This window comes from Delphinapterus leucas, chromosome 8 (genome assembly GCF_059928025.1).
Source record: "Delphinapterus leucas isolate spDelLeu-1000000601 "Yukka" chromosome 8, BTC_Dleu_Yukka2, whole genome shotgun sequence".
NCBI classification, from domain to species: domain Eukaryota; kingdom Metazoa; phylum Chordata; class Mammalia; order Artiodactyla; family Monodontidae; genus Delphinapterus; species Delphinapterus leucas.
The window spans coordinates 112,589,244-112,603,832 of NC_143136.1; positions in this window are offsets into that span (position 1 = coordinate 112,589,244).

A 14,589-nucleotide genomic window follows, 5' to 3' on the forward strand; every position below is an offset into this window, starting at 1 on the left:
TAGCTGGGGAACACTGTGTGGTACTTGGGATGACTCTTGCCCTAGAGGGTGCATTCACTGAGGCAGAGGCCTCGTCCTGAATCCGGGGCTTAGCTCAGAGCCAAAGCCTGTCACAGTCTGCAGGCTCGAAGGAGGGTGTCCTGAGCAAATGTAGAGCAAGCTCAGATGGCCGAGAACAGGGAACCCAGGGCAGCTGAGGTGCAGGGCAGCTGGGGCCAAAGTCAAAGGGCAAATGCCTCTCCCTCCCCCTTTCCATCCCTCTCTCTCTCTATCCTGCTCTCTCCCCATTTCTTCTCTCTCTCTCCATCTCTCTCTTTCCCCCTCCCACCCCCCGATCTGCCCAGTACCACTTCTGCCCAGCTCTGCAAGGCAACTCCATCCTTTCTCTGGACCAGCTTCCCCATAGTGTACATGGTGTGAACTCAGGCTGACCACACAGGAAGTGCCCCTCAATGTCATTCATGCAGCCCAGCTGTTCAGGGTCTCCATGCCCAGTGGATCGGCCACACTGACCTTGACTCCACTCTCGGTCAAGCCAGTTGTGGCCAGGAGACGGGCCTCCCGCAAGGGGTGTGGGCAAGCAGGAAGTGGTGGGCATCCTTACCACCCTGCTCAGGAAAGGGCAGTTGCAAGAATCCTGCTCAAGGTCGCTCACCAGCAACTAGAGGATTGAGGACAAGTGCCAATGCTCACACCTTACCTGTAACACCTGGCAGCTGCCCCTTCATTGCTTTTGCTGTTTTCCAGGTAGATCGGCTCTACTGGCAAATGGCCCCGTCTCCATATCTGGGCCTATTGATGAGCGAGGAACCCCGTCCCCTTTGCAATGACACTTCCCTTCAAGCCCCGGGACAAGCCCCTTCCAGGTTAAAAATGGTTCATATGCAAATCGTCATCTGTGAAATGGCAGAATGTCGCTCTCCAAGGGCTTCTAGGAAGGACAGTTCCAGGGGTTGAATGGCAGGTTAATTCTGATCCACAAATTAATTTTGTCTCTTTGTATATCAAGGGTGTACGAGACTTATTTAATTTGAAATAAATGTAATTATAGAAATGAATGAGCTATCAAAATTTTAAACATATGATCCATCAATATTGGCAGAATGTGAGTGGCTGGTTATTATAAATAAAATGGGTCTTTGGCAAAGTGGAATCCAATTTCCCCCACAGTGTGTCTCATTATGTCTTGACATCTGGGTTAATGCTAAATTACAATCCTTAATTTCTAAATCGGAACTTAATTTCTAAATAGGAGGTTAACATAAATAACCTCTCCAGCCCTGGGGCTTCTGGGGGCTCAGAAGAGAAACTTCAAGGCAGAACAGTATGTGGTTTTGTGCAATTACCTGCCCTTCCAAATTCCCTCCCGCAAGTCAAGGCAGAGGTGGGTACCACAGTGGCAGCGTTTTCTAGCCACCGGGAGTGTCCATGGGATCCGTCTGTTTGGCGTGACTGCCCGAGGCAGTGGGGGCGTTTCCAGACAGGGCTGCCCTCATCCTGTGCTCTCAGGGGTGGGACTGGGTGCAGTGTCCATCGACCTGCACCCACCTGTCACCCAGGCGGGCTGTGTCCCAGCCCCGCAGCCCATGGGACACGGTGCAGAGAGGACTACCCTTCCATCCTGCCCACTGACCTTCACTGAAGGGGGCACAGAGGGATTTCATAAGCCACACACAAGACTGAGCCTAGAAAAGCAGACTTTATATGAGACCCATGGAAAAGGACCACACAGCAAGAGAAAGTTGAAGTCATTCTGATGACTCAGGGTCCTCACCAGAGGCAAAAAAGAGCACAAGGGACTGGGGAAAATTGAATTGATGTCACAGTTGATGCATGGAGGACACCTTGGCAAGTTCTCCCAGATTGCTGGGGGAAAAAATAGAAGCAAATGATAAAAATTTAAAAACTACATATTGAAGGTGAAACCAAGCAGGACCCTGTGGGGGTCCTGGGCTCGGAAGACTTTCTGTGTCCCCCTGTTTCTTGTTTGTAGGGAATAGGCTTCATTCAGCCTCCATGACCTTCCCTGCGTTCCAAAGGGCAGGTTCAAACAGCTGCTAATCAGGGAAGAGAGGGGATGCAGAGGCAAGGGAGGAGAAACAACAGTGTAGCCTTGGGGCAGGTCCTGGCCCCGCCTCAAGGGATACACAGAACAGTATCTCTGAGCTCTTCTGCAGAAGTAAAACCCCCAACAAAGGCTCACCAGGAGACACCCTGAGGCCAGATTAAAGGAGCGCAGGCCCTGGTCCTTATCAGCAACCCCCCCCCCTTGAACCACTGCTCTAAAACTCCTCACCAAATCCGCCCCCCACCCCGCCCCGGTTTGGGACACACAGTTTTTCAGGGTACAAGCCCTCTGTGTCCTCCTTTGTCTTGCAAAGCAATAAAGCTATTATTTTCTACTTCACCCAAAACTCTGTCTCTGAGATTCAATTCAGCACAGGTGCACAGAGGCTGAGCTTTTGGCATCAAGGGCAGAAAAGAGATCCAACTCCATGGTGAACTAGAATAGACATTCCTAAGGAAGGAAGAGGCTGAAATTCCAGCCATCCCCCACCCCCTCCAGGCAGAACTCCCTGCCCCTGCATTCTCCATCCCTCAGACTGTTTTATTATCCTCCAAAGACCTGCTTGCTGCTGCCTGGAGCTCTTGTTTAACATTTTCATTTATTGTTTATTGACTGTTTCCCTTATCATCTGGAAGCTCCCTGAGGGCAGGAGTTTTATCTTCTTCACTGGTGTATTCTCAGTGCCTAGAACCTAGGTACTCAATAAATAGTTTTTGAATGAATGAACATGTGGAAAGAGTGATCAATGTATTATCAAAAAGATTTCCCAGCTAGAGAGCTGTGTGTGTGGATCAAAAAGGATCAAGAAAGATGTTTATACCTATACCACGCAAAATTTTGGGGATTGTGTTATGAAGGAAAAAAATCTTAAGCTACTAGGCAGAAAAATAAGAGTTCTATCTCAAGGAACAAGAATCAGGCTAACCTCAGAGTTCTGTTCTGCTGTTTCCAATGTCAGAAGGCAATAGAGCCGTGGAGAGGCAATTTTGTAGGAGAAAGTTCACAGCCTGAGATATTACACCCAACCTGATCCCCTGGCACCAGTGAAGACAACTGAAAAATGCATTCTAATATGCAAGAGATCAGTGATACCGACCAGGGTTCCTGGCCTTCCGCAATCAATAGAAATTGATACGAGGCCGGAAAAGAAATTCAAGCAAGTCTTTACTGGGGCTCCTGCTACAGCAGGGGACAGCAAGAACAAATAACAGATTCCCTTGTTCGCTCCTCGAGGTGGGTATGAGCTGCTTCCTTATATGGGGTGAGCGTGGGGGTGTGTCCAGGGGTCGGGCTGGAGGCGTGGCTTAGGTGGTCTGCCCATCCCTTTGTGGTGCTGAGTGCAGGGGGCATGCGCAGTACATGCTTTTGCCCCCAACACCCTGTTTTTGCTCCCAGCTCCTCAGAAGTGGCAGTTGGGTTTTTCTGGTCTTTTTGTATCTTGTTGTCCATAATTTGCCCTGACTGCACATGCACACAGTTATTTTTAGTCCCTTATAGTTTATTTATTTATTTATTTATTTTATTGCTCTAGGAGACATTTGTCCAGGTGCAAGCACTGTAGCAAAGGGTCCCAGGTCCCAGGTCCCAGCCTGTCTCATCAGGACCTCCAATCCATGTGCCCTACAGAAGATAATCATCCAAAGACACACCATCTAGGGCCCCACAAAAGTAGCACATCAGAGAAGTCAAGAGTGAGAAAGTTGTGTTATCAAACACCAGGTGTCCCCAGAAGGCTGGTCAGCTCCAAAGACCTCACTCGTCTGTGCCAGGGAGACCCCTGTGGCTTCAAGAATATGGCAGGGCTGGCCTCCCTCCACAGTCACCTCCGGGTAGAACGTAAAGCATGCAGTTTCGTTATGAGGGTGACAATCATCATGATGGTGAGAATAGCTTTGTAACGGACTGTAAAATAAGCCACTGGAGGGCTTCCCTGGTGGCACAGTGGTTGAGAGTCTGCCTGCCGATGCAGGGGACACGGGTTCGTGCCCCGGTCCGGGAAGATCCCACATGCCGCAGAGCGGCTGGGCCCGTGAGCCATGGCTGCTGAGCCTGCGCATCCGGAGCCTGTGCTCCGCAACGGGAGAGGCCCGCGTACCGCAACAACAACAACAAAAAAAACAACAAGCCACTGGAAACTCCCCTGGGGGCACGGCTCAATAGCAGTCTCAGAAGTTCAATTAAAGATGAATTGGGGTGGGATAGGGAGGGTGGGAGGGACACTCAAGAGGGAGGGGATATAGGGATGTATGTATGTACCTATAGCTGATTCACTTTGTTATACAGCAGCAACTAACACACCATTGTAAAGCGATTATACTCCAATAGAGATGTTAAAAAAAAAAAAATGATTGCAACTATGTGACAGCAACAATAGCAACAATAATGATTATGGCCATAACAGTAATAATAACAATGAGAAGAAGCAGGCGGAGGAAACAGAGGACAGCTAACAGAGAACAAGACTTCAGGGTGCTAAGAGCCTTTTATTTCATTCCCACCACAACATTGTTAGGTCAGTTATATCATCATTTATTCCCATTTTATATTTGGAGAAACTGAGGCTCAGAGAAGCTGTATTTATTGCTTAACTCACATGGCTAGTAAATAGCAGACCTGGATTCAAGCCTGGGTTGTCTGCAAAATACACGTTTCTTCTGAGTGCATGTGAAATGTTCACAAAGATAGACCAATTTGCTAGACCATAACATAATTCTCAGTTAATTTCAGAAGATTGCAATCTTATAGAATGTTTCTCAACAACATTAGAATTTAATCAGGAAGCAAAAAAGAACAAACAAACCAAAAAAAACCCCTAGACAATCCCAAGTATTGGATACTAACACATTTATAAATAACAAATATCTTACAGGTCAAAAAAAAATCATGAGGGAAATCTAAAAAAATTTTAATGAGTGATAATGAACACATCAAAATTTGTGGCATGCTGCTAAACTGGTACCTAAAGGTAAATTTCTTTTAGAAACATATATTTGAAAAGAAGAAAGATTTAAAACCAAAGATCTAAGTTTTCACCTAAAGAAGCTAGGGGAAAAAAGTTGATTCTTTGACCAGATAAATAAAATTGATAAGCCACTAGCAAGAATAATTGAGAAATAAAAAGAGCAAATAGAAATTATCACTAAGATAAATGAAAAAGGAAATAATACTGCATATTCTACAGACATTAAAGAATAAAAAGGAACATATTATGAATATTTGCATTTATGCCAATGCATTTGACAACTGAAAGAAAATGGAAAATTTCCTTGAAAAACATGCCTTACTAAAACTGACTCAGTAAGAAATAGAGAATCAGAATAGCCTTATATCTATTCAAGAAATTACATTCATAATTTTAAAAATCTTCACACAAAGAAAACCCCAAGACTAGATGGATTCACTGGTGGATTCTTATCAAACAGTTAAAAATAACTAATATTAATGTTACAAAACTCTCTCAGAAAATCGAGGAACAGGAAATACTTTCTAACTTGTTTTAGGAGACCAGAATAACCCTGTTATAAGACCTGACAAATGCATATAAGGAAAAGGAAATACAAAATAAGTTCAAAGTAAGACATCATGACATTTCTTAATTAAATACTTAAGCATGTGTCTCTTAAGAATCAAGACATTCTTCTACAAAAGCATTATCACACCCCAAATTTAACAGTTCTGTAATATCTTCTAATACCCAGTCCACATTCAGATTTCACCTATTATCCCAGGACTGTTCTTTAGAGTTGCTTTTTTTTTTTTTTCAGTTCTGCACCAGGATTCACTCAAGGTTGACTCTAGTTTGCTGAATCTCTTTGGACTCTTCTAATCAACAGTCCCACGGATTAAAGACTTGAACAAAAGACCTGAAACCATAAAATTCCTAGAAGAAGACATAGGCAGTAAGCTCCTTTACATAGGTCTTGGTGATGATGTTTTGAATCTGACTCCAAAAACAAAAGAAACAGAAGTAAAAATAAACACATGGGACTATATCAAACCAAAAAGCTTCTGCACAGTGAAGAAAACCATCAATGAAATGAAAAGGTAACCTACAGAATGGGAGAAAATATTTGCAAATCATATATCTGATAAAGGTTAATATCCAAAATATATATAGAACTCATACAACTCAATAGCAAAACCAAAAACAAACAAAAACCCCAAACAATTTGATTTTAAGATGGGCAGAAGTTCTGAATAGGCATTTTTCCAAAGAAGACATACAGATGGTCAACAGGTAAATAAAAAGATGTTGAACATTACTAATCATCAGGGAAATGCAAATCAAAACCACACACCTGTCAGAATGGCTGTCATCAAACAGGTAAGAAATAAGTGTCAGAGATGATATGGAGAAAAGGGAACATTGTGCACTGTTGGTGGGATGTAAATTGATGGAAAACAGTATGGAGGTTCCTCAAAAAATTAAAAACAGAACTACCGTATGATCCAGCAATTCCACTTCTGGGTTTTCATCTGAAGAAAACAAAAACACTAACTCAAAAAGGTATCTGCACTTCCGTATTCATTGCAGCATTATTCACAATAGCCAAGATATGGAAACTACCTGTGTCCATTGATGGATGAATGGATAAAGAAGATGTGGTACATATATACAATGGAATATTACTCAGCCATAAAAAATAAAATAATGCCATTTGCAACAACATGGATGGACCTAGAGGGTAAGATGCTACATGAAATAAGTCAGAGAGAGAAAGACAAATATCGTACAACATCATGTATGTGTGGAATCTAAAAAAAAAAAACCTAGCTCATAGATACAGAGAACAGATTGGTGGTTGCCAGTGGCAATGGTCCGGGGGACAGAGAAATGAGTAAAGATGAAAACTTCCAGTTAATAAAATAAATATGTCCTAGGGATGTAATGTATAGCTTGGTGACTATAGTTACTAATATTGTATTGTATATTTGAAAGTTAAGAGAATGGATCTTAAAAGTTCTCATCACAAGAAAAACAATTTTTGTAGCTATGTTAAGGTGACAGAGGTCAACTAGACTTATTATGGTGAACATTTTGCAATGTTTACAAATATTGAATCATTATGTTGTACCACTGAAACTAATATGTTTTATGTCAATTACACCTCAAAAGAAAAATCAAACTTAAAAAAACAAGAATCTCCAAATCTCCCCTTTTCGCCATGGTGTTGGTTTCCTGCAGAGCCAGGCTAGGTGTCCTGCAGAGGAGGGCTGTGTTGTCACTGTGCCCTCAGTGCCAGGGCAGAAGCAGGCTGGGGGCCCCATGGGGCCGGACGGCTGCAGGACCTGACCCAGCCCTGGGTCCTCCTTCCCACCCACCTCGCTCTCACGCCCCTTGGCAGCACGGGTTGATGGTCTCCGCTCATTCTTTGGGAGGTTTAATCTGTTTTATTGAATTTTCAGGTTCTCAAATTAATACCCATAATCAATGCCCAGCAGAAATAAAATCCAACTCCAGCTATTTTGCCAAACAGAGTTGATATGTACACAAAGCTGGTTTCCCTTGATGGCTTCAAATGGCTTTTAAGTCTCAGCAGAAGTCAGTCCATCACCTGGGGCTGGCTGACATCGGAGACCAGCCAGCGGCACACTGCTGCCTTCCAGGGGCTTCCCTGGGGTGGGGACCACAGGAGGCGGAGCACAGGCCCACCTTCAGTGGGCTCCCGTGCAAGTTTGGAACCTCTCTACAGTGTCCTCATTTGTAGAATGAGGGGCACAATAGTAATAGGGCCTCCCTGTGTTAGACAGGACTCTAGCCCCCGATCAGGACAGCGGCCTGGCCACCGTGGGGTGGACCAAGGAGAGACCACTGGGGCGAGGAGAAGGGCTGTTGTCAGGCGGATTCTCTCTGGGATTTCGAAGCAGGAGAAGTTGCTAGTCAGCAGGGGGCCTCGAGATGGACTGGGCCCTTGGAAGGGAGGCAGCAGGCTGGTGGGCAGGCAGGTGTGAGGCCGGGAAGGTTGTTGTGAGTTTCAAATGAGGAGATACATACACAGTGCCCGGCATGGGGCTTGGCATGGGGTAGGGGCAGAGAGTGCCCTCCCCACCTCCCACCAGCATGGCCTGCCTGGACATGCGGGAGGAGGGGGTCAACAAGGTTTACACGCCTGGGGGTATTGCAGGGCAACCCCCAGGTCTTCCAGATGTCTATCTATTTTGTGGATCTCCCCAGCAAAGGGCCGAGCGCCCATGCCCTGCCTTCCCCTCTCATTCAGCAGCCCTGCCAGACTGCATGATGGGTGCTGGGCACAGCAGGGACAGAGCCCGACACCAGGCACCAACCGAAATGCACCTAGGGGTGACTCAGTGCTGGATGAGCAAGGACCCCAGTGGAGACCAGTGTGACCTGCAGGTGCAGGTTGGCTGGGGTCTTACGTGCCCACATTGTACAGAAGGATGAGTCAGGCAAGTGTCTGGAAGAAGGAGGAAGAGAGCTGGGGAAGGCATGTGACTCAGCTGAGGGCTCTGGGGTCCAGAGAATGGCTCGTTGGTGCTTCTAGAAGGCCAGAAAGGGGGCCTCCCTTTATCTTTTCCCCTTAGCAGAAGATGCTTAGAGGTTAAGTGAGGCTTCCTTAGGATTGAGGGTGGGTGATGGGAGGGGTCCACTCTGGGTGCAGGCAGCATGAGGGTGTGTGGTTGATGAAAAGTATGAAAGCAATAATAAAATAGATTGAATTGCTCTGCTTCTCACTGTTAACCTGCACCAGCAATCTAAACAATGTCAGTGATAAGATTTTCCTCTGAAAAAGAATCTTTCGTGGGTTTAAGTTCTGAGTAATTTCTCTGGTTTTCATAGTATTCTTGTAAGCTTAATGAGCACTCTTTTATTCGTTATCCCTTAAAAACATTGGCTTCTACATGGAAGGTATATATATTTTTATTGAAGTATAGTTGATTTACAATGCTGTGTTAGTTTCAGGTGTACAGCACAGTGATTCAGTTATATATGATGTATAATATATATTCCTTTTCAGATTCTTTTCCCTTACAGGTTATTACAAAATATTGAGTATAGCGCCTTGTGCTCTACAGTAGGTCCTTGTTGTTTATCTATTTTATATATAGTGGTGTATATATGTTAATCCCAACTTCCTAATTTATCCCTCTCCACCCTCCTTTCCCCCTTTGGTAACCATAAGTTTGTTCTCTATGTCTGTGAGTCTATTTCTATTTTGCAAATAAGTTCATTTGTATTTTTTTTTTTTAGATTCCACATATAAGAGATGTCATATGATATTTGTCCTTCTTTGTCTGGCTTACTTCACTTAGTGTGATAATCTCTAGGTCCATCCATGTTGCTGCAAATGGCACGATTTCATTTGTTTTTATGACTGAGTAGTGTTCCATTGTACCACATCTTCTTTATCCATTCAGCTGTCAATGGACATTTAGGTTGCTTCCATGTCTTGGCTATTGTAGACAGTGCTGCTATGAACACTGGGGTGCATGTATCTTTTTGAGTTATACTTTTCTCTGGATATACGCTCAGGAGTGGGTTTGCAGGATCATGTGGTAACTCTGTTTTTAGTTTTTTACATGGAATATAATTTGAGAACTCCCCTATATACAGTCAACCCCTGACACATACAGACTCAGCTACACATGTTGCAAGGGTAAGATCATGATTCAGAATTAGCCAAGCCTCTTTCAGGCACAGTAAATGTTTCCAATGCCCATTGGAATAAACTGCTCAAGTCCAATGATGAAAGAGAAAATTCCAGAACTTGTGCTAATTAGTATTAGAAACCAAGAGCACTTAAACAGCATAAAGTTTTTGTTTGGTAAGTGCAGATTTCAGTTCACACATGAACTATTTGGCAGAATTTGAATAGTTTTTATTTTATTAAAAGTCACTTGTTGGTTACAAGATAATTATTTATGTAAAACTTTACTACCTCAGCCTGTAACTAGGTATCGAATTTCAAATTGCTAGGTAGATAGGAGAGGTATTGAATAAACTGTTGACATTTTCCTTTGAAGTACTATAATATTTGATTTCTTTCATTTTCCTTTCCTTTAAAGTTTTTCTTAATTGTGTGTGTAACATTAGCAAGAGAGAAATTTTGCTGTCAGTGTTCTTTTATGGTCATTAATATTTTTATCTTACAAGATTATTACTGAAAATAGTTTTGTCGTGTGGAGGAGGGTATGGTGTGGATGACCCGCCAGGCCACACAGAGATCCATAGAAACCCACACCCTCGGCACCCCGCCTTACCAGTCATGCTGGCACCATGTGACCTTGGACAGCCAGAAGAAATTTCCGTGCCTCAGTTTCTCTGCCTGAGAATGGAGGAGACCACCCTCTCAAGGTGACTAGGGACTCCAGGTGACCCATCTCCAAGCCTGAGCTGGCTGAGCTTTGGGAGAAACAGGAGCTCAAGCCCCAATGGGACACGTGATGAGAGGCCTTGGGCTTCTCCACAATCTGTTCAGGTGATCTTGGGTGAACAGTTGTCCTAACCAAGCCTCCATTTCTAAGCTGTCGGAGAAGATCACAGTAGCTCTCTCTTCTGTGGCGAGAGTTAAAGGAAACGACACACACAAGAGTCCGACGTAGTCACAGACACATGGCACATCCCAATGGTCTTAACTAGAATATTTTGAGCAAAAAAGTAAATGATGGTATTAGATTTTAACAAAAGAGAATAACATAACTATTCACCTGTCTATACAGATATAAATAAAAGAGAAAAAAATACATAAATGGATGGGAAGAGGCAGCTCTTTCTTACAGTAGAATTCCATTAGTAAATGTAGGAGAAAAAAACATAAATTATATATCTCTATGTCCAATTCCATCCCCACTTCCAACTCCATCTCATTCTCCTTCTCCATCACCATCTCCATCTCCATCTTCATCTCCATCACAACCTCCACCTCCACCTCCTTCTCCATCTCCACATCCATCTCCATCTCCACCTCCACCTCCATCTCCATCTCCATCTGCACCTCCGTCTCCATCTCCACCTCCACCTCCACCTCCACCTCCTTCTCCATCTCCACCTCCATCTCCATCTCCACCTCCACCTCCTTCTCCATCTCCTCCTCCACCTGCACCTCGACCTTCATCTCCATCTCCACTTCCATCACAATCTCCACCTCCTTCTCCATCTCCACCATCATCTCCACCTCCATTGCCATCTCCATCTCCACCGCCATCTCCATCTCCACCTCCACCTCCACCTCCATCTCCAGCTCCACCTCCTTCTCCACCTCCACTTCTATCTCCACCTCCACCTCCACCTCCATCTCCATCTCCACCTCCACCTCATTCTCCACCTCCACCTCCTTCTCCATCTCCTTCTCCACCTCCACCTCCATCTCATCACCATCTCCACCTCCATCTCCAACTCTATCTGCACCTCCACCTCCATCTCCACCTCCACCTCCACCTCCATCTCCAACTCCACGTCCATCTCCATCTCCATCTTCACGTGCATCTCCACCCCCACCTCCTTCTCCACCTCCACCTTTATCTCCATCTCCACCTCCACCTCCATCTCCATCTCCACCTCCAGCTTCATCTCCATCTCTATCTCCATCTCTGTATCTATATCCATCTAAGAAGTCCCAAGGTCTGTGGTGGGCAAGGTGAAGACACAGTGCAGTTGATGGTGTAGGTATAGTCCAAGTCCAAATCCAGAGTCAGGAGATGACCATTGCCCAAGCTTGATAAGAGTCACAGGGAGCTGTTTCTCTCTTCCTGTGCCTTTTTTTCTATTCAAACCCTCAGTTGATGAGATAAGACCCATCCCATTGGGAACGGCAATATGCTTAACTCAGACTCCCAATTCAAATGTTATTCTCATCCAGAAACACCCTTGTAGACACCTCATAGACATAAAGCAGAATAATATTTAATCAAATAACTGAGTGCCCCATGGCCCAGTCAAGTTGACACACAAAGTTCACCATCTCAGATGGCTCTTGGGTTTCACCTTAGTCAACTGGTGAATGGTGGTGTCGTTTACTGAGATGAGGAATCCTGGAGGAGAAGAAAGTTTGGGTATGAATACTTCCCAAACTGACTGATGGGCAATATTCAATTGATGATGCCTATGAGGCTTCCAAGGGAATGTCAAACAGGCAGCTAAATATTAGAGCCTAGTGGGTGAGGTATGCATTTAAGAGTCATTAGCATATCTACGGTATTTAAAGTCTTGAAATTTTGTGAGCATACCTGAGGAGAGAAAATATAGGAAAGGGATGGGGACTGTGCCTGGGACACTCTGCCACTCAGAGATCAGGGGAAGGAGGAAGGGGCCGAAAAAAGACCAAGAAGGAAGAGCCCTGAAGCCATCCCCCCCACTCTTATTCTCAGCATCATCTGAGATGGCAGTCTACCAGTGGAAATCCACTTAAGTGGATGGACAATCACTTGACCCATAATTCTCTGGCTTGTTCAGCGCATCCCAGTGCAATTACATTCCTGGGTGCTTCCTATGAGTCAGGGCCTGAGCTGACCCAGACAGGGCACCTGCCGGCAAGAGGCTCACTGTCTAATGGGGATGGTTGGCTCTTGGTAGACCACTTCAGCGCCTGCTCTGTGCCAGATGCAACCAAAAGAACCAAGAATGCAAAGTCCAGTGAGACACAGCCCTGCTTTCTAGGAGCTTACGGTCTGGTGGGAAGATAGACCTGAACAGATATTTCAATAAAATAGGGCAAATGCTCCCATGGGAGATTTTCTGATATGCTCTGTTGAAAGACAGACCTACCTAGAGAGAAAGGAATCTAGGTTGATTTGGCAGGATCTGACCACCTTCTGGTTACCTGCCTCTCTCCCCCGAAACCTCATAGTTAGTGTGTGATGCAAAGGCCAGAAGGAAATGAGTCATTTCATTTCATTTTTATAACCAACATCTTTAATGGAGCTGTTCCTATTTGCCAGTACCTGGTAAGTCAGGCAGATCATGTGGAGGAGACAGACGTAGCTCCACGTGCAACACACACACACACACACACACACACACCCTGTTTTCTGCTTCCAGATTTCTGAAGTGTTAGGTCATTTTCCTCCCTGGCCAAATGGTTGTCTGCTGAGGGCTGGTTGGCCCATAAATCGTCCTGCCCATAATATAAAACACAGCCCTCATTGACAGCAGGTCTGCTCATAGAAGCCGTGCTGGCAGCTCGTAAAGCAGGGCCTGGTGGCACTCCCAGAGAGCCGAGGCAATAAAGGGCACGGGGCGGGGGTTGCCTCACACTCCAGCAGCCGGCTGAGCTGCAGGGACAATGGCAGCAGGCCTAATGTGTCCTCCTGGCCTTCCCCACCACGGTGTAAAGCTCACAGTTAGCCGTCCTGCCTCCCTGGCCCCAGGGCAGTTTCTTTCAAGGAGAGAGACAGTTCCCTGAAAGAGGCTCTGTCCCCAAATCCCAACCTGGCACTTGGAATCCAAATGCCCAAGTAGGAGGGAAGTGACTTCTTTGGCTCTTTGGTCACAATGGCCCACGATGTGTGTCTGGGGCCTCGTTTCCATAGGGCTCGCTGCTGCCAACCCCCTGCCCACCGCCCCATTGTCAGGTCTTCCCAGCCAGAGTCAGTGTTGGTGACCCCAGCTTGCTCTCTCCAGACCCCTGAGTGACACTGCTCCGCTGGAACAAGACCCACCCCCACCCCGGGGCAGGCGATCCCCCCATCAATTGATGATCACCCTCAAAGTGTCCTCAGGGACAGCTCACTCTCCAGTGACTAACAATCCCAAACAGTCTCCTCTTTTCTTTTTCTTTTTGGCCACGCTGCATGTGGGATCTTAGTAGCCTGTCCAGGGATCAAACCCATGCCCCCTGCATTGGGAGCACAGAGTCTTAACCACTGGACCGCCAGAGAAGTTCCATTTTCCTCTTTTCTTGAGCCTGTGATCACTGGTCTCCCAGTGGACCACTTCAACTGCTACATCCCAGGGAAGAATAGAAGCTCTTTTTTCTTCCCAGGGCCAAACCTACAAGCCCACCTCCATCCGCTACCCTCCTGTTTCCTTCCCTCTTGTTCCAACAGAGACATCACCTTCCTGCCATCTGAGGCCAATCCTCCCGCCCTGTGGCCATCCAGATGGATCCCCACCATGCACTCCAGTTGGCCCACTCCTCCTTGTCTAGTGGCCTCTCCCTTCAGCTGGGTGCCTCTCAGTGTGTGCCTCCAACACACTTAAGTCTCCCATAAAAAAATCACATAGATGCGGTACGCGGGCCTCTCACTGCTGTAGCCTCTCCCGTTGCAGAGCACAGGCCCCGGACGCGCAGGCTCAGCGGCCATGGCTCACGGGCCCAGCCGCTCCGCGGCATGTGGGATCTTCCCGGACCGGGGCATGAACCCGCGTCCCCTGCATTGGCAGGCGGACTCTCAACCACTGCGCCACCAGGGAAGCCCCTTCTTCTTTTTATAAAAATAATTTTACTTTATTTATTTATTTTTGGCTGCAGTGGGTCTGTTGCTGCACGCGGGCTTTCTCTAGTTGCGGCGAGCAGGGGCCACTCTTCGTTGCGGTGCGCGGGCTTCTCATTGTGGTGGCTTAT